A 22,317-nucleotide genomic window follows, 5' to 3' on the forward strand; every position below is an offset into this window, starting at 1 on the left:
TGGAAATAAACCCACACATCTATGGACAGCTAATTTTTGGCAAGGGAGTCAAGAACATACAACGGAGAAAGGAAAAATCTCTTCAATAAATGGTATTGGGAAAACCAGACAGACACACGCAAAAGAATGAAACTAGACCACTATCTTACACGATGCACAAAAATCAACTAAAAATGGATCACAGACCTGAATGTAAATCTGAAACCATTAAACTTCTAGAAGAAAAACTTAGGCAGTATGCTGTTCGACATCAATCTTAGCAGCATATTTTCAAGTATGTCTGACCTGGCAACGGAAACAATAGAAAAAATAAACAAATTGGACTACAGCAAACTAAAACGCTTCTGCACAGCAAAGGAAACCATCAACAAAATGAAAAGACAACCTAACAACTGGGGGAAGATATTTGCAAACCATGCATCAGACATGGGGTTACTATCCAAAATAGATAAAGAACTGATACATCTCATCAACAAAAAAATCTAACAACCCAATTAAAAAAAGGGCAAAAGATCTGAACAGAAATTTCTCCAAAGAAGATACACAGATGGCCAATAGGCACATGCATGAAAAGATGTTCAACATCACTAATTATCAGGGAAATGCAAGTCAAAACTTCAATGAGATATCACCTTACATCCATCAGAATGGCTATAATTAACAAGACAGGAAACAGTGTTGCAGAGGATTTGGAGAGAAGGAAACTCTCATACACTGGTGGTGGGAGTGCAAACTGTTGCAGCCGCTACGGAAAACACTCTCATCTTTTCCAATGTTTTTCCCTCTGGCCAGTTCTGAGCCATCAGTCACATGCCTTGTTCTTTCCAGGACCTAATTCTCAAGCCTGTCTCCTCGCAAGGCCTCCTTTAAACCATGCATATGGGTTTAAGGTCACTTAATCTGCTAATCCTCAGTGGGGGGATGATACCCTTTATTCACACTTTGTCTCAGGAGTGTCTTCACAGAATTCATTTTCAGACACTTACTGGGTTTTGTGTATAGTGTGCATGCACCAAGTCTAATTATTCTGTGTTTCTGAAGATTCTGGAAGCCACTGAATCTTTTTTAATATATTTTTTTTTGTTTCAATTGGGACACATTTTTTCCTTTTGCTTTCAATTTAGAACCCTGGCTGATAGAATCAGACTCCAAATGCCAATTAAATTCTGGTTAAGCCAGTTTCAGCTTAAACAGAAAACATGATGGAAAGTAAGGGCAATGATTACAAGGATGGAGGAGGAAAAATGTATTTAAAAATATTTAGGAGACAGAATTAAGAGGATTTCATAATTGTTCGTCTTGTGGAAATGAGATAAAAGTGTTGAGAATAAGGCTTAAATGTCAAATTGGCTCCCCATTTGTGTGACACATCCACCTTTGTTTTTTCTACAATGTAGTAAGTACTCAGTAAGTATTTAATGACTAATAAGTTGTGGTCCAAGCAGCAGCTGTCTTTTTTCCTCCAGATTTTACATGCAACAAAGTGAGTAGTGGGGTTGAACTAATTTTTACAAGAAAGGAATCATTATTTTATTCCATATTATCACACGATTGATCTACACTCCATTGTGTGGGAAAGATACTCATCTCTCAAAATAAGAATGGAAAAAAATATTCATTTCCCTTTCTGTAAATCAAACTTTGATAATTTACTACATAATAAAACACTAACGGAACACAGTGTGCATTATAAAAGCATCCAAATAGAGACCATGTGCTTTAAAAATTTCATCTTCTTGCCATGAACCAATTAAAGAATGAATGAGAAGTGCAAGATAATAATTACTAGTTACTAACTGGATGATAATAAGAATGGCTGAAAGGAGATGTAACGAAAAGGGAGCAGTGACCCTGTGAGAGGAGGAAAACTAGGGTAATTGTAAGCTTCAGAGTCATCATTTTCCAATTTTGAAAATTATCTGAAGTAGAGTCTCATAAAAAATGCAGAAAATGGTAGAATATTTGAGAAATTTGTCTTATTTCTGTTTTGCTCATCCTAATGTTAAGAGCTTTTCTGGAGAAGGAATGGCCTGTGGGTGCAGACACAATATCGGTGGAAATTAACTTCCTGCTTTCCTGAGTCGTGAGTCTACTGGAATAAAAGATTTCAAGAAGGTCATTTCTGGTAGCATGGAGTGCTCAGTATTTGCTGGTGATCTCTTTCTCCCCATTTTCAGAGCTGTTGGCATGAAAAATTTAATTATTCTTGCTTTTGTAGGAATGTCATTAAAAGTGACTTCAATGATGCCATTAAAAAGGAGCAAAATTTGCCACCCTAAAATATGCCTCTTTGGCATAAAGATTATTTTATGCTGGTTATTTTTAGGAGTTAAAGGACATAGGACGAGTTCTGAAAACTGGAGTAGAAGTTACCCTTGTGTAAAAGACATTTACATTTATCAGGGAAATTTTCATTTGTAAGGGTGTCTCCCTCTCTGTACCAGGAAGTGGAGAATGACCAAATTTCTAGAAACTCTTATCCATGGGGAAGGCAGCAACTTAAAACTGTATTACAACCATGTCCTAGTTTACTGTGCCTTTCCTGGTAACCTCCAATAACGGTCTTCCCATTCCCCCAACCTCTTTGTCTTTAGCTGAAGATGACATTTAAGGTGAAGACTTGGGCCATTTCAGGAAGCTGGTTTTCTTGGGTCTCTCCCGTGTAGATATGAGTATATATGTTGTGAAACTTTGGTGGTTTTTTTTTTTCCCTGTTGATCTGTCTTTTATTACAGGAGATGTCTTTACCAAAAATCTAGAAGGGTAGAGGACAAGTTATTTTTCCTCTCCTACACTATTTACTGACACTATAGGGTAAAATGCCTCCATCTTGCTTTTCAGCAAACTAAATCCAAAGACATGGCGTGGTTTCCCCTAGATCCTGGTGTGCCAGGGCCAAAAATAGATACAGATCTCTTGATTATCTCCATTATTTACTACCTGAAATGGGTAAGAAGTCTGAAGTTGGTGTCTCTGCTCAATTCTACACTCCCTAAGATTATTTCTAATGATAACAATGAAAACAGCAGACATTTTCATCACTTTCCTGATTGGCATGACACCATTCCCTTCCTACTCACTCATTCTACTCTTCGTGGGGCTGGTCTTGTAGGTATGTGGCCTGTGTGCTCGCACAGGATCTCACACTCAGAAAGGATCCTTGCTTTGTTTAATACTCTGTTGTTGAAATCTTACAATTCTTAATAATTTTATCACTGAGAAAGCAAGGGAGTGGAGGAGCTATGCTGAGCAGCAGCATTAGCATGTGGCTTTGGTCCAGCAACAATACTTGCACAAGTGGGCTCAGGCAGCACGCACAAGGAACAACGGGCCTGGCCTCCCCATGCGCACACACACAACTGTTCAAAGCACCACAGGACCCAGGGGGAGTGGCTGGGTTGGGACCTGGAACTAAACTAGTGGCAGTGATGCCAGCAGCAGCTGCAGGTGCAGCAACAGTGGTGGAGGTGGCTACTGCCCTCTAGAGAGGAGGATCTCTGCCTGGCAGGAGCAATGGCCCATGATGGCGGCAGGGGTTGACTTAGCCTTCAGTCCAGAGTCCATCCCTGTGTCATCTAAAACATTATTAACTGTCTCACTTGAGTGTCAGGACAGGAAAGCCTAGTAGCTTAGGAAGTAAACTTGGTCAGTAAATTATTTTAAATGAAAGTGTACACATGGTCATCGCACTAAAGCATATAAAGGGGTTATCAGAAATCATCAGAATCCAGAATTTATGGTTTTCAAAGCTGCTGCAACGTTGCAAAACAAATATCCACAGGATCAGAAATAGAAATAAAATTTAAAGATAATTTGAAGATTTAAAATTTAATATGAAAGATTATTCATAGAATAGAAAGTTCTTTTCCTATGAAGTTTCAGAAACCAATTATTAACAAAAAGGATAAAAATAGCATCGATGTAGTCTGTAATTGAAAATATAAGGAGAAAATGAATAAATAAGCATTTGAAACATGAAGCCACTTTTGTTTTCTTATACAAAGTCCACAAGTTACCAGAAATTTGCAATTATTAAAATGCCATTTATTAGATTTATATTTAAAATTAAATTCAGATTTACATGAAATTGACTTATATGGATAGGTTGAAATTTATTCATAAGAGAAATTTTTTAATGAAAAGTTCTCCTTGAGCATCATTAGCTCTATCTTTACTGTAATTTATATTTTTCTATAAGGTATCAGAAATTCAGTTCAAATTTGCACAACCCACAAACACTCCTAATATCTCTGATATCTTAAGCAGATCCTTCTCAAAATTAAAAATCACCAAAACTTAATTGCAACTTAGCATTTGCCACCAGTGACTGACAATATTTTCAATTATATTGACAACAAACAAAGTTCCTAAAACTATAAATTTTGATGAAAATAAATTTGGAGAAAAGAGTTCCAGAAAACTCTTATGACCAATATTGATATTACATAGTAAAGTATATCTATTGATTATATATAAAATTATAATACAGAAATATTGTTTGTAATTTGTATTTCATTTTATAGCTGATAAATTAATTTTGAAGGAAGAAACTTTATATTTTAGCACCAATAGTGGTAGTCTTTCCTGCTTTTTGAACAAGAAGCTTCGTATTTTCATTTTGTGCTGTGCCCTTCAAATTCTGTGGAGTATGACCCTTCCCCTCCTGCCATGCCTGAGAGGGTAAAGAGCATGTCTGCACTCATCACTGATGAGCATTTCACCCAGGGAGTTTCCTTGAGCTGATGTATTTTTATGGGATGTAATGGTGGGATCTGTTTGTGATAGTGACTGAGCCATAATATCAATGAGTAAAATTGATCCATAGATGTTGGCTACTCTCAACATATTTCAGTAGAACTATGAGATGCAGTAATGGGGAATAAAATCTCATCTGAGAGACATTATCTAATGCTACAAGTAGCAGTGGCTACTGTTAAAAAAGAGACAACAGGTTCAGAATGGAGTCGTTTGCGCTAAGCCCAAATCACAAAACTGAGAATTGATACCAAACTTAATTACAATTTCAACCTTCCCCAGGGTTGGAGTCTCAAACCAGTCAATCTGGCATTACTCCATCAGCACCAGTGAGGTAATCTACCTAATGGACCCCTGCCATCCCTCAAGGGAGGGTGATGTTGCCTGAAACAATCAGCTCTTTGCAAGAGTAACTTTCTTGCCCTGCCTCCTTCTGCCTATAAGAGTGTTTCATTGTGTTAAGCTCTTCAGAGCTCCCTTCTGTTTACTAGATGGGATGCTGCCTGATTCATTCAATAAAACCAATACAACCATTAAAACTTACTCAGTTGAATTTGTTTCTTAACATTACTTAGGATGCAAACAGTATATGTAGAAAACCAGGGATAGGTGTGGGAATGTCCTTGACTAATTAATCCCCACTAATTTGACTAAACCTTTGACCCACTCATCTTATAATTAATTGCACAATTTCCTTGACCTCTGTTAGCACCTCCACGTTTTTATTGTTGATCCTGAGGTATACCTGAAATTAAATCATTTCCTTAGGATTCATCACCCTATTAGAGACATAAACCTGTCATAGTCCACTCAGAGTAGTATAAGGAATTCTGAACCCCTGATGAATTCTTGAAGTCTCAGCTAAATACCTGTAATGATAAGTTTCTTTAAATTAAAAGAAAGACTAACTGGTATGGTAAATTACAGGTTTGCTATGAGAATAACAAGAAGTCCTCTGACTTTCAATTAGATCTTGACATTCAGGAAAAATTTATTTTTGTTTTAGATATTTTTGAAAATAGTAGCACTGGTTTGCTGAAATACAACTTCAGTTAGTTTCTACTTTCGTTGCTGCATGACAAACAATTATCATCAACATCATATCAGGAAAAAATTAATTAATTTGGAAATTAATTTGAAATTGATGGGAAAAAGCATCATGAAGAAAAAAGATAAGGCTTAGAATTTTATATATACTCACATGCACGTATATTTACAAGACAATTTTGTCCAGACCTAAGTGATAATCTTCTTATCTAGATTAATTGTGGTCCTTGCACCCTAAGCATAAAATAATATATTTAATTCTGTACACTGATGAATGAACTTATATCCAAGTCCTGGCTACACATGCAAAAAGCTCTGTCTCCATTTTCACAGTGCACATTCTCTGAATCACTCTTCTGAGGGCCCCCATAACCTCTCTGTTTCTCAGGCTGTAGATGATGGGGTTGAGCATTGGGGTCAAGATGGTGTAGAAGACAGCCAGAACCTTGTCCTTTGTTGGAGATCTTAGGGATCTTGGGTGTAGATAAGTGTAAACAAGTGGAGCATAATAGAAAGTCACCACAGTCAAGTGGGTGCTGCAGGTGGAATAGGCCTTCTTCCTCCCTTCTGCTGAGTGCATGCAGTGGACAGCAAGGAGAACTCGGCCATAAGAATATGCGATGCCAATGAAAGGAAACACGAGGAAGAGGGTGGTGCTCACAAACACTGTGTACTCATAAACCCAGGTATCCATGCAGGCCAGGGTCAACATGGCCAGGACATCACAGAAGATATGGTTGATGGCCCTGGATTGACAGTAAGGGATAGGGAAGGCGTGTATGTGGTGTGGGCACAAGAGTTGACAGAGCCCATTATCCAAGATCCTATTATCATCAGCACACACATTCTTTTTCTCATACGAATGGGATAGTGGAGAGGAAAGCAAATAGCTATATAACGATCATATGCCATTGATGTCAAGAGCAGCGCTTCCACACCTGCTAAAGTCAAGAAAAAGAAGCTCTGAACCCCACATCCAATGAAGGAGATAGATTTGTTTCCAAAGAGAAAATTAGAAATCATTTTGGGGACAATTGTGGAGATGTAATTCAAGTCAATGATGGAGAACTGAGTAAGTAAAAAATACATGGGTGTGTGGAGCTGGGTGTCCAGGAATATGAGGAGAATCATGCACAGGTTGCCAAACAGAGCTGTTAGGAAAATGAGAACAATGAGAATGAAGAAGAACAGGCCAATTTTTGACAGTGGAAACAACCCCAATAAAATAAAATCAGTTGATGTTAGGTTATAATTTTCCATGGAGCGTTAATATGATTTTTCCTAAAGACAGACACAAGAGTAAGTGATTTGAGTATAAAACTATAAGCTCTTTTTAACTTAATATTTTAGACTGTGTATTATTTAAAATTTTATAGCTCTTAAATGAAGAACTGAACTTATCTATTTTGGGAGAAACAAACTTTCTTTTCTGATCCAGAGATTAAAATGTGAAAATGCGAACATTTGTGGCCAAAGTGTTTTCTAAGAAACTATTAAAATATTTTAAAAACAAGATTTCTATTTTGACCTCCTTAGGATAAATATGTTTTACTGCCCTACACAAACTCAGATATCATTAAAATCAGTTGTTGCATTCAAAATTCATAAGTGCAAAATTTATGAAAACCCATATATTATAGAGTTCTAGTATCAATAAATGTTTATGACCCTTAAGGGATGACTTTTCTTTCATATTTTTCCCTAAAACTTGCCTCTAAAATTGAAGTAGTCTATCAGCTCATGTTTGAGGAGATTTATGTCTTTCTTACATCTTCTTTTCACAATAATACCAAGTCAAGTTTTCCTGAAGACAGGTATTATCATTTGGTTCATTTCTTCTGAAATATAACATAAATCGTTATTGTCAAGTTCCACTTATGCAAAGTCATTCTCTTCTGCCTCCTCTCTCAGGTTCTGAATGCTGCAGTTAAAGAAGACCCTTTACTCAAACATCTATACACATGCTCATTGTGGCTGTCATGACTCTGCTCAAGATCTCCCCAAGAGCATGTTTTCCATCTCTCTGCTTCTCTAACATGTATATAACATTATACATTGATTTATGACACTTTGTCTTATTCATTTTTCCCTTTTTTTGTATTTAAAATTATCTGCAGTTCTAGATAAGTGTGTGAATTTAAGCATATATACTTACCATTTCTCTCTTTTAAAACCCAATTATTATGATGATAAACAACTGGATGTGTTATAAATTAAAAGACAGCAGGTGAGCAAAAGGCACAATGAGAAATGAAACAGTTCAGGATTCTTTGAAAGAAGGAATTTGGATAGAGAAATGTTCAGTTACTCAAATGGAGCAAAAGGACTTGGCACCTTGACAGTCTTCACGGAGGCAGGAGGAGGATTCTCCTCCAGAGACGTCAGAATTGAACAAGCTCCACACAGTGTGCGATGTTTTAGTCTTAAATATTATTTTAGAGCCCAATGTTCCCAGACTTTTAAGGAAGTTTCCAACATGAAAGAGGAAGATACACAAATGTGCACACATACACACACAAACACACATGTGTATTCACACACACCCCACTCAAATATAAAGTGAGTTACACGTGATTGGGAACATTCAGAAAGACAACACATTTTTAAAAATCAGGATTCATATCTTTAAAGAAGTATGAAACATTATTATTCCACGATATATTATTAGATTAATTTAAAAAGTGTCAGATAATAAGAAAGGGTTTGCAAATTAAAAAATACATAATAATTGATCAAATGATTAAGTGAAAGTTTCAAAGACAAAGTGAAAAAATCTACCACAATTAAAAGAATACAGCAACAACAAAATAAAAAGATTGCCATTTTGAAAAGTTAGGATAATTAGACAGTTAATACAGGGAAACCAGTGTATGCTTGTTATTCCTAGAAATGCAATTAGCAAAATAATAATGGAGTTCATATTATCAAAAAAACATTTTTCAGAATTGATATATATGATCCACCATATTCAAACATCATGAACAGAACACAGAAAAGTAAATGAGAAATATTTTATTGAAAGATATTTTCTTGAAAAAGCTAAATGTCTTCTTGAAAATACTTTCTGAAAATTGTCAACATTGCTGATAAATTTATGACCTGAAAAGTGCCTTGACGGAGTAAATAGTCATAATAATGAAAAGAACTATACAAAGAAATAGTAACTAAATTATCATTAGATTTTATTGTAGTTTATATTTTCATATTTTAGCAATATATGCTGGAAGATGAAACAACGCTGTCAACTTTGCCCCACAGACCCAAAGCGGTATGTAACTATGTTGAAAGGATGGGAAATGGAAAAAGAGGTGGAAGTGGGTGGCATGCAGAGCAGGAAGGTTTCCATTCTAAACTGTCCACAAATAAAAATCTGTTAGAACTAATAAGTTCAGCAAAGTTGCAAGATACAAATTCAGTTGTATTTCCATACACTAATAGCATACAATCCTAAGAAGAATATAAGAAAACAATTACATTTATAATATCATCAAAAAGAATAAAATACTTAGAAATAAACTTAACAATGAAAGCAAAAAATATGTGCACTGAAAATCATAAAAGATCCTGAAAGAAACTGAAGAAGAGACAAATAAACAGAAATGCATCCTGCGTTCATGGAATGGAAAACTTAATATTATTAGGATGTCGATACTACCATAAGTAACTTCAGATTCAATGAAATGCCTGTCGTAATCCCAGTGAGATTATTTACAGAAGTGGAAAAATGTATCCTAAAATGCATATGAAATCTCAAGATGCTCTGAATAGCCAAAATAACCATAAAAAGAATTGAAGAACTCATTATTTTCTCATTGAAAACTTACTAAAAAGCTATTATAATAAAAATAGTGTAGTATTGGCATAAAGACAAGCATAAACCAATAAAATAGAGATACCAGAAAAAAATCCTCACATGTGCGGTCAAATGTCAAATTTTTGACAAGGATCTCAAAACCATTCAATGGAGACATCTTTTCAACAAATAGTGGTGAGAAAACTGGATATCTAGATGCAAATAACGAAATTGTACCATTACTTTACACTATTCACAAAAATTAAAGGAACAGAAGAGCTAAATATAGAGCTAAAAGTATAAACTCTTAGAAGAAAACAGAGGAAACATTTCATGATATTGGATTTACCTGTGCTTTATTGACTATGATGCCAAAGCATGTAAAACAGTAGAAATATAGATAAACTGGACTTCATCAAAATAGAAAATTCCTGTGCATCTAAGAATTTTATCAGCAGAGTGAATCAGCAACCCACAGATGGAAAAATATTTGCAAAATATACATCTGATAAGGGATTGTTACAGGGAATATGTAAAGAACTCCTACAACTCAACAACAGAAAATTAATTTAAAAATTAAAATTTAAAAAGAGTGGAGAGTAAAAGAGCAAGTAGGAAGCAACATTAAGATTACCCTGGGTGCCATGTAACCACTCTTCTTTCATGGGAAAAAATATAATAAAAGAGCAGGAACTAGAAAAGGCTATCCATTGCAATCTTTATTAAGGATGTGGACCATTAAGTGTTAGGTTTATTCTTCAAGTTTCACTTGAGCACATCCAAAGCACACTCCAATGTGAGTAGTCCCTACCTCTTCTCATGACCCTCATCTCACTTTGCATCTAGAGAGCACATTTATGGATCAGCTCCAAAACCACTTTCTGTTGTCAATTTCATACTCTACAATTCCTTCTGAACAGCATCGAAAACGTGCAGCCACTCGCTCAACCTCAAACTGCATTTCAGATCTTTTGCTTCCTAACTTAAAACTCTTTTTTTTTTTTTTTTTTAACCATATTTTTGTTTTTTTTTTTTTTTTTTGGAGGAAGATTAGCCCTCAGCTAACTACTGCCAGTCCTCCTCTTTTTGCTGAGGAAGCCTGGCTCTGAGCTAACATCCGTGCCCATCTTCCTCTAGTTTATACGTGGGACGCCTACCACAGCATGGCTGCCAAGCAGTGCCATGTCCGCACCCGGGATCCGAACCAGCGAACCCCGGGCCGCCGAGAAGCGGAACATGCGAACTTAACCGCTGTGCCACCGGGCCGGCCCCCTAACTTAAAACTCTTACATGGATTACATCACTCATTTCTAAACTGCCACCACCTTAAATTCTAAGTGATTTCAATACAAATGGTAACCAACACTGCCAAAGTGGCTAACATTGAAATCGATACTTTTGTGATCACATAATGTCCTTGAATGACAGCACTTCTACATCTGAAGAATGTAATTCATGTTCCCTACACTGCTGTCAAGCAGTTTTGACTTGGCTTCAGTCTTCCCTATTTCCAGAGGATACATCACAGACTGTGGACACAATGCATCCTCTCTTCTTCAGTGAATATTCTTTATCCTGCAAATTCATGTTTTCTATAAATGTCTCGGGCCAATTATGGCCAAATAAACTCTTCTCACATTTGAAATATCACTTAAATTCATATAAACTTTTATTGTATATTGTATCATAGAGTATCATAAGTATTTTCAATTATATTTCAGAATATGGTATTGTTGCATCTAGGCCCATGTATTATTCACCATAGTTCCAGAACGGTAGTTCATAGACAATATCATCATCTGCCTTTCTGTCAATTTTACCATATTTTATTGTCATTTCATGATCAATTGTTCACAAATAGATCAGTTCTGAGAAGTGTATAATACCACATTTTAGGTTTACAAAGAACTCATATCTGAAAAAAATGTGAACAAGTGTTCAAGCAGCCCATCCATTTCTTATATTTAAGGATAAAATATTTATATATCGTATTCAAACCCACTATATTCAAATGGAATTTTCTTTTTGGAGTTCCCTGGTTAATGAGATGCCTGAATGTATCCATGGCTTATTATAAACAGAAGTACTTAATTCTGAATAAATCTCTCTTAAGCACTTACTGAAGAGTTCCTCTTAAGTGGCTAATAAAGATAAACACACAATTAAGATTAATACCTTTATCTCCACACTTTCACAAACTCACTGGCTTGGTTAGCTGGCAGCAGTCCAACTGTCATAAAATGAACAAAGTCATTTTCTGTAAATTTCCTTGACTATTTTCCAAACAAACATACATATTAGACTTTCATCTCTATACTTGAAATTTTAGGTACCCCCAATGAAACTTAGCAGCAACAATGATTGTAGGGCTTCTTTACCTGGAGATTTAGTCTAATGCTCATTTTTTTTTTTTTTTTTTTTTTTTTTTTGGTATTCACTTGGGTATGTTCTCTGACGCTTGGAAAATGTAAGCTAAGTCACTAATTGCCCAGGATGGCTGTAAGCCACGTTTGGAGAAGGAGTTCTGATAACTTCTTTAGATGTTTCCACAGGTGTGTTAAGGGTAAATTCAGTGGGGAAAAAAACAAATATATTTATTCACATTCTTCCAATATTATTACATCTCTAAAGTTTTATGGATCATATATTTCATACATTGTTGTTCAGTAGGTGCACAGTAAAGATGTGTCTGCATATATTATTTCCCAGTTTTGATTATATTGGCCTACAAATGTATTAATTAAATGAAATTTAGTTTAATAAAAATGTATACATAAAACTTCTTAATGTATCACACATATGTGAGTTATATTTAATTTATTTTAGTTACTACATATTTTCCAATTATTTCCATTCTGTTGGAAAAACCCATTAAACTATGAACAGTTCAACTTAATAATGAAAATAATGATAATACTCATTGGTATATTTATATTTGCAAACTATTTAATAAAACAATGCTATTGAAGAAAATAGCCTAATTGTTCTTATATTTCTCATGATTTCTAGTAACCAAGTTAATTACATCTTTTACTTGGGAAGGAATAATATTGGCCTGGTTAAAATTGTTTTTAAAATATTCGAAGTTTTGATTATACAGTGTCTCAGTGAAGACTTCTGTATGTTCATTCTGTTTTGAGTTCTTTGGGCTTCATGGATCTGGATGTTCTTTTCCCTCAGATTTGGAAAGTTTTTTGTCATTATTTCTTTAAATAAGCTTTCTGCCCCTTTCTCTTCATCTGCTCCTTCTCGGATTCCCACAATGCATATATTGGTGTACTTGTGGAATCCTGTAAGTTCTGTAGCCCTTTTTCACTCTTTTTTATTTTTGTTCTGCTGACTGGGTAATTTCAGATGACCTGTCTTTGAGCTCACTGACTCTGTCTTTTGTTTGATTAAGTCTAGTGTTCACACTCTCCAGTGGTTTTTTCAGTTCAGTACTACTGTTCTTCAGTTCTAGAATTTCTGTTTGGTACATTTCTCTCTCTCTATTTTTTTACCATGGCATCTGGTTTATGTTAAGAGAAGAAAGAAGAGTGTGAAACATAAATAAACTCCTCAGCTCTTTTTTTTTTAATTTCTGTATTCAGTCGAGTTAAATTGTTCATAAAATCACACAGCTCTTAAATGAATAATCAAATTTATATATTTTGAAAAAGAAGCCCCTTTCTGAAAAATGCAAGATTCAGATGACAAATATTTTCATAAAATTGTTTGAAAATATCTACAAAATCATAAAAGAAAAAAATTTCTATACTAATTTAATAGAATATGGATGTTTCAAGCCTTTATAAATTGACATATATATGGTGAGTTTTTTTTAATAAATTGAGTAATCTTGGAAAAGATTTTTTCTTTCCACAAATTATCATCCAAATGGTATGCAATCTCATTCAAAATCCCAATTTTTTGGTGCAAATTTATAAAATAATTCTAGTAATTATGTGGAAATGCATTGGGCTAAGAATAACTGAGACATGCTTTGATGTGCAAATATTTTGAAGGTAGAACAAATACTCAGTAAGAAGGGCTGGGCGTATGGAAAAGAAAAAAGCAAGCCATTCACGGTTAACAGTTAATGGCTCATATATATCAAATCATGTGGCGCATCATAAATATATACAATTTCTATTTGCCAATTGTACTTTAATAAAGCTGATGAAAAAAGGTGAACATAAGCATGTCCAATGACTGAGAACTTCCACTCCTAGGTCTTTTCCAACAGAATTTTTTAATAAAGTCTCCAAAGGACACGTACAAAATATTCATAGCAGCAACACTTGTAATAGTTAAATCCTACAATATTCACATATGTCTGTTAACAAAACTGAGTAAGTAAATAGAAGATAGTTACCAAATGGAGTATTCAGTAGCAATGTGAATTAATAATCTACAGATGCACAAATGACTGGAATGAATTTAACAGACATAATGTGAAGGAAAAGAAGACAGAAACAAAAAGGCACATGATATATGAATAAAACATTTACACGACAAAATTAATCTATGCAATCAGAAGTTGTAAAATGGACTACTCTTTGAGTGATAGATAATGAAAGCACAGGGGTAGCTGGTGAGGTTCTGGGACATGTCTGCTCACCAGTCAGGATGCCTGTTTCAGTGTTTCCTATTTATGAAAATCTACCAAGTGTTTGTAAATCATATTTTAAGAATGCCTTTAAAGAAGAAAAATAACAGTTAATGGTCCATGGAAGGATAGTGAAAAAGATGATTCCAATATGATGATGGCATGTTTTATTTGTAGGATATTGGGATCTATGCAAGCAGAGAGGAAGGATACAGCTTCCTTGTGTAAATGACTCTTGATCTGAAACTTGAGATCAGTGAGAAATAAGAATTATCCAGTCACAGAGCTTTTTGTGAGGATAGTGGATAATATATTGAGGATACAGGCCATTGTATACCTGATGCAATTCTGACTTGTCAAAACATTTCAGAGAACTCCATTCAATTTAGCATGAAGACAAGATAAAGTTTTAGGTAGGACATTGTACTGTATGTTGCTGCAAATGAGGGGGTTTACAAGCTAAAGGAGATAATTACTTACCATACTAAGGAGATTAACATGATCAATATATATTGTAGCTAAGAAATTCTAGGAGAAATTCAAGCCAGTCAGGATTGAAAGGGAGATAGAAGAAAAACAGGCTTGTGCTGGGAGACTGCAGTCATAATAACACAATCATCTCTAGATTCTCTTAGCTTATGAGAATGGTTATTGGGATCCTCCCCAAGAAGACACCATTCTGGAAAATATGAAAGATGCAGGAGCTTTGAGATACCAAAGGAAGTAAGAGAACTTCCTGTATTGTTGCCACCGTATTACATTCACTACTGAAATGTAGATATGGCCTTTCTACACAGCTCTGAGTCACATTAGATCACCAGTCTTTAGAGGCACCAATAGTCACATATGAATTTCACAAACTTCATGATAGGTACTATCTCTCTGTGACCATTCACTGTGTCTACCCAAATAGAGTCATAGGAAGTGTTTGAGAATTAATCAGGAAGTAGAGATTGAATCCTTTCTATTTTTCCAATCTCTCATATTTATTTCCCCAGACATTGTAACTAAGACAAATTCCTCACATATCCCTATATCTCACTTGTCACGGCTCATGTAAATAGATAAATGAAGAGCCACAGGAATTCTGGTTAAGCAGAAAGTCTAGAAATCATTTATCATCATTTTTTATCTGAGCTCGTTTGAGATGTCTTACAAAGCAAACACTTCCATATCTATGATAGAACCTAAATGCTTGCTTCCTTACTTGATGTACAGCTATGGCCAAGACATATTTCTACACTATGCATTAGATTCTTTATCTGCAGGATTTGACTTGGGAATGGGTCATTCAAAGAACCAGGGCAAGTGCACAGCCTCTAAGGGAATATGGATGCAACAGAAATAAACTCATGAAGTTTCTAGAGGAGCTCGTCGCATGTTTCTGAGGCTGTCAATGGCACCCAGATGGGACAACAGAGGTATCATCACAGGGCTCATCCTCAGGCTCATATTGGACGTTCTTCATGGTTGCAGTCTTTAGACAAGATGCACCTCTATTTCTGAAGATTCTATAAGTCTTTCAATCATTTTTAGTGTTATATTATCAGTTTATGTTGGACTGAATTTATTTCTCTTTTTCCGCTTAAGAACCCTAGCTAATAGTATTCGATTCCAAACTCCATTTTAATTCAGTTAGAAAATCTTGCTAGGAAATAGTCTAGTAAAGAGAGAAGGAGTACCTAGAGTAAGGCAGTGATAACAGGAATTGAAGAAGAGAGATCTTAAAAATGTTCAAGTAGAAAACATTTAGAAAATTTTATGACTGATTGGTTTATTGTAATGCAAGAACAAAAGGCTTATGCTAACTTGCATTTGTCATTGGCTCACCATTTAGTCTGAAATATGACTGAATGTCCCTCACAATGTGTGAAGTGCTTAGTAAGTGTTTGGTCACTGGTCTTAAGCAACAATTGTCTTTTTAATATTTTTGTATATTTTTAAATATTTTTCAAATTTCCCCAAATTCTAGAAGCATGTAGTTAAGTTGGATGAAGTAAATCTTTCAACAACAAGCAACAATCTCGTTTTATCACATTATTATGACATTTTCACCCTGTTCCTTGTGAAGAAATAATTCCACTTAATTTAAATTTGGAGAGAAGCAAGTTATAGCCAATTACTATTCTACAAGTCAAACTTCTAATAATTTAGTGTTCTAGTAAATGCTTAATTGACATGCATATAAAATGTCAAAAGTTATATCATCTATTCGAATCTCTCCCACTGTTGATGGAATGCAAATTGACATAGTCATTATGAAAATCAGTTAAGGTTCCTCAAAAAATTTAAAATAGACCCACCATATGGCCCAGAAATTTCACTTTTGTGTGTATATCCAAAGGTAATGAAGTCATTGGCTTGAAGAGGTATCTGCATGCCCATGTTCATTGTACCATTGTTCATAAAAACCAACACATGGAAACAATCTAAGTGGTTATGGATGGATGAATGGATAAAGAAAATGTGGTAAATATAAATACAGTGAAATGTTATTCTGCCTTAGAAAAGAAGGAAATCTTGTCACTCACTGTGACAACATGGACGAACCTGAAGGATGTTATGCTAAGTGATATAAGGAAGACACAGGAAGAAAAATACTGCATGTTCTCACTTATATGTGAAATATAAAAAAGTCAAACTCTTAGAAGCAGAGGGTGAAATGATGTTTACCAGAGGATGGACTATGTCAGAAATGGGGAAATTTAGTCAAAGGATATATAACTTCAGATATGCAGGATAAAAAGTTCTGGAGCTCTAATGCAGAATAGGGTGACTATAGTTAATGGTGCTGAATTATATACCTGAAATTTGCTAAGCAACTAGGTCTTAGCTGTTCTCAACAACAAACATTAACTATGTAAGGTTGTGGATATGTCAGTTAGCTTGACTGTGGTGATGGTTTCACAATGGATATGTATATCGAATCATCCTACTGCACAACTTAAAACACTACAATTTTATTAGTCAATTACATTCAATAAGGGTAAAAAAATGTAAATTATTATACAAATAAGTAAAACATTTGGTTCCAATTAGATCGGGTCCATCCTAAGTCATTTATTGTTCTTTGGTCTTAATTTACTAATTATGAGAGATAAAGAATTGTAGAACTGGTATGCTGAATGGCATCATGTTTATGCATTTTCCATTTTCATTTATACATGTTAGTTAAGCCCCTTTGCCCACGAGTTAGTGGAAAACCCATTCCTTTAGTATTGCTGAAAAGAGAGGTTCACAAAGATAAACAAAAATGATGCCTTAGAATATACAATTATTATGTGAAACTTTAATTTTTTTAATTTTCTAGATTAATTTTAGTTCCTTCACTCTAGACATGGAATATCAGTTTTCTTCATGACAAGTATCCAGAAATCAGTCCTAAGGACAAAGAAATATGTAATCTAAATGACAGAGAATTCAAAATAACTGTCATCAAAAAACTTAACAAGTTAAAAGAGAACGTAGAGAAATATTTCAGTGTGTTCAGGAGCTACTTCACAAAAGAGATTGAAACTATGAAGGAGAATCAATAAGAAATAATAGAGATGAAAGACACAATGGAAGAGATAAAACAAAATATGGATTCCCTGAATGCTCAGGTGGACATCATAGAGGAACGAATCAGCAGAATTGTGGATAGACATAATGCTCCAAACAGAGGAGGAGAGAAAACTAAGACTTAAAAGAAATGAAGAAAGTCTCTGAGAAATGTCCATCTCAATTAGGAAATGCAACATAAGAATTACAGGTATTCAAGAGAGAGAAGAGAAAGAGAATGGAGCAGAAATCTTGTTCAAAGAAATAATAGCAGAGAACATCCCAAACCTAGGGAAGGAGATGGAAATCCATGTGAAAGAGGCTACCAGATCTCCTAAATATGTCAATGTAAAAAGATCTACTGCAAGGCATATAGTAGTGAAACTAGCAAAAGAGAATGACAAAGAAAAAATACTAAAGGCAGCAAGGTAGAAAAAATAACCTAAAAAGGAACTCCTACCAGGCTTTCAGTGGATTTCTCTGAAGAAACCTTATAGGCTAGGACAGCCTGGAATGACGATTTCAAATCTTTGGAGGACAAAAACTTTCAGCCAAGAATACTCTTTCCAGCAAAAATATCCTTCAGATATCATGGAGAAATAAAAAACATTCCCAGATAAAAAAAAAAGCTAACAGAGTTTATACCCATGAGATTCCCTCTACAAGACATCCTCAGGAAGGTCCATACCTAAAAAAAAGGGAGAAAAGGGTTACAAAGCACAGAGTAAGGAGATAAACACGTAGACAAAATCAGAAAATTGTAGCTATACATCAGAACAGGATGGCAAATACTCAAGTATAACATTAAAGATGAAGAGAGAGAAAACACCAAAACCAAAGATAATCTTGTCATTTTAATCACAAACTCACAACACAAGATGGAATAAGTTGTGAGAAAAACAATTTAGGAGGGGAAGATGAAATGGACTGAATCAGTTTAGTCTAATGAAATAAGAGGCAATGAGAAAATGGACTATCTTATCTATGAGGTTTTGAATACAAAATTCATGGTAACAATGAAACAAAAAAGCAGAATGGAGACACAAATAATAAATCAGAAGAAAACAAAAAAACACAACATAAAAAACTACATAACTCAATTGGTAGGCCAAATTACACAGGACAAGAAACAAAGGAAATGCAGGAGACCTGATAAATGAGTGATAAAATGGCAGCATTAAGCCCTCATATATCAATAATCACCCTAAATGTAAATGGATTGAATTCTCCAATAAAAAGACAGAGTGGTGAGATGGATTAAAGAACATGACCCAACAATATGCTGCCTCCAGGAAACAGATCTCAGCTCAAATGACAAACACAGGTTCAGACTGGAGGGATGGAACATGATATTCCAAGCTAATGGCAAGCAAAAGAAAGCAGGTGTTGCCATACTTAAATCAGACAAAGAAGACTTCAAGATAAGGCAGGTAAAGAGAGACAAAAGAGGGCAGTATATAATGACTAATGTGACACTTCACCAAGGCAATATGACACTTATAAATATCTATGGCCCATAGAGAGGTGCCACCAAAGTAGATAAAGCAACTATTAACAAACATAAAAGAAGATATTAATAATAACACAATAATAGTAGGGGACCTCAACACTACACTCATATAAATCAATAGATCACCCAGACAGAAAATCAACAAGGAAACCGTGGAATTAAAGGAAAAGCTAGACCAGTTGGATTTAATAGACATATATGGAACACTCCATCCAAAAACAGTAGAATACATATTCTTCTCAACTGCACATGGAACATGCGCAAGGACAGACCATATGATGGGAAACAAAGACGAGCCTCAATAAATTAAGAAAATTGAAATAATAACAAGCATCTTTTCTGATCACAATGCTATAAAGCTAGAAATTAATTACAAGAAAAAGTCTGAGAAAGGGACAAAGATGTGGAGACTACACAACAGGCTATTGAACAACCAATGTATCATTGAAGAAATTATGGGAAAAATAAAAAAAACATCTGGAGGCAAATGGAAATGAAAACATACCATATCAACTCATATGGCATGCAGCAAAAGCCATATTAAGAGGGAAATTCATCACACTACAGGCTTGCTGTAACAAACAAGAAAAATCTCAACTAAGTAATCTCAAAGTAATCCTAAGTGAATCAGAAAAAAGAAGAACTGACAAAGCCCAAAGTCATCAGAAGGAGAGAAATAATAAAAATCAGAGCAGAAATAAATGCTATTGAAACAAAGAAGGCAGTAGAAAGAATCAATGAAACAAAGAACTGGTTCTTTGAGAAGATAAACAAAATTGACAAACCCCTAGCCAGACTTACAATGAAAAAAAGAGAGAAAGCTCAGATAAATAAAATTGGAAATGAACGAGGAGAAATAATAACAGATACCATGGAAACCAAACTGATTATAAGATAATATGAAAAGCTATATGCCAACAAAATGGACAACATAGAGGAAATGGATAAATTCTTCAACTCTTACAACCTCCCAAAGCTGAATTAGGAAGAAATTGATAATCTGAATAGACCAATCACAAGGAAAGAGATTGAAACTGTAATCAAAAGCATCCCAAAGAATAAAAGCCCAGGATGAGAAGCTTCCCTGGGGAATTCTACCAAACATTCAGAGAGGATTTAATACCTATCCTTCTCAAGCTATTCCAAATAATAAGGAGGATGGAACTCTTCCTAACATATTCCATGAGGCCAACATCACTCTGATACCAAAGCCTGACAAGGACAGCACAAAAAAGGAAAACTACAGGCCAATATCATTGAAGAACATAAATGCAAAAATCCTCAACAAAATATTGGCAACCGAATTCAGCAATACATCTAAAGGATCATACATCACGATCAAGTGGGATTCATATCAGGGACACAGGGATGGTTCAACATCCACAATCAATTAATGTGATACACCACGTCAACACTGAGGAATAAAAACCACATGATCATTTCAATAGATGCAGAGAAAGCATTTGACAAGACCCAACAGTCACTTATGATAAAAACTCTTAAGAAAATGGGGATAGAAGGAAATTACCTCAACATAATAAAGGTCATTTATGACAAACACATAGCCAACATCATACTCAATGGCCAAAAACTGAACACCATCCCCCTGAGAACAGGAAGAAGGCAAGGATGCCTACTATCACCACTCTTATTCAACATAGTACTGGAGGTTTTGGCCAGAGCAATTAGGCAAGAGAAAGGAATGAAAGGAATCCAAACAGGGAGTGAGGAATTGAACCTCTTGCTGTTTCCAGGTGACATGATCTTATATATAGAAAACCCTAAAGGATCCGTCGGGAAACTAATAGAAATAATTAGCAACTACAGTAGAGTTGCGGGATACAAAACTTACAAAACTTGTTTGCATTTCTATACTCTAATAACGAACTTATGGAAAGAGAAATCAAGAATATAATTCCATTTATAATTGCAACAAAAAGAATAAAGTATCTAGGAATAAATTAAACCAAGGAGGTGAAGAGCTTATGCAATTAAAACTATAAGACATTATTGAAAGATATAGATGATGACATAAAGAGATGGAAAGAGATTCCATGCACATGGATTGCAGGAATAAGCATAGTTAAAATGTCCATACTACCCAAAACAATCTACAGATTCAATGCAATCCCAATCAGAATCCCAATGACATTCTTCATGGAAATAGAACAAAGACTCTTAAAATTCATATGAGGCCAACTAAAGACTCCGAATTGCTACAGAAATCCTGAAGAAAAAAAGAGCAAAGCTAGAGGCATCATAATCCCTGACTTCAAGATGTACTAAAAAGCCATAGTGATCAAAACAGCATGGTACTGGTCCACAAACAGGCACACAGATCAATGGAACAGAACTGAAATTGCAGAAATAAAACCGCATATCTACGTACAGCTAATCTTTGACAAAGGATCCAAGTACATACAAGGGAGAAAAGATAATCTCCTCTACAAATGTGTTGGGAAATCTGGACTACCACTTGCCAATGAATGAAAGTAGACCATTATCTTACAGCATACACAAAAATAAACTCAAAATGAATCAATTGAGGATAAGTCCTGAAACCATAAAATTCCTGGACGATCATATAGGTCGTACACCCTTTGACATAGAATTTAAAAAGAGCATTTCAAATACCATGTCTTCTCAGACAAGGGAAACAAAATAAAAAATAAACAAGTGAGACCTCATCAGGCTAAAGAGCTTCTCCAAGGCAAAAGAAACTAGGATCAAAACCAAAAGACAACCCACCAATTGGCAGAACATTTTTGCAAATCACATATCCCACAAGGGGTTAGTCTCCATAATATAACAAACTCATACAACTGGGCAACAAAAAAACAAACAGCCTGATCAAATAATTGGCAGAGGATATGAACAGACATTTTTCCAAAGAAGATATACAGATGGCCAACAAACACATGAAAAGATGTTCAGCATCATTAATCATCAGGGAAATGCAAATCAAAACTACACTAATATACCACCTTACCCCTGTTAAAATGGCTATAATCACTAAGAGTAAAAATAAGAATTGTTGGAGAGGGTGTAGAGAAAAGGGAACCCTCATACACTGCTGGTGGGAAT

At 35.0% G+C, this 22,317-nt stretch overlaps 1 pseudogene; it reads right to left on the minus strand.

Annotated features, from left to right (window-relative positions):
* Window positions 1-6,082: 6,082 nt before the first annotated feature.
* On the minus strand, window positions 6,083-7,062 carry LOC106833814 (olfactory receptor 2L5-like; annotated as a pseudogene).
* Between the last annotated feature and the right edge of the window lie 15,255 nt (window positions 7,063-22,317).

The sequence above is a fragment of the Equus asinus genome, chromosome 23 (genome assembly GCF_041296235.1).
Source record: "Equus asinus isolate D_3611 breed Donkey chromosome 23, EquAss-T2T_v2, whole genome shotgun sequence".
NCBI classification, from domain to species: domain Eukaryota; kingdom Metazoa; phylum Chordata; class Mammalia; order Perissodactyla; family Equidae; genus Equus; species Equus asinus.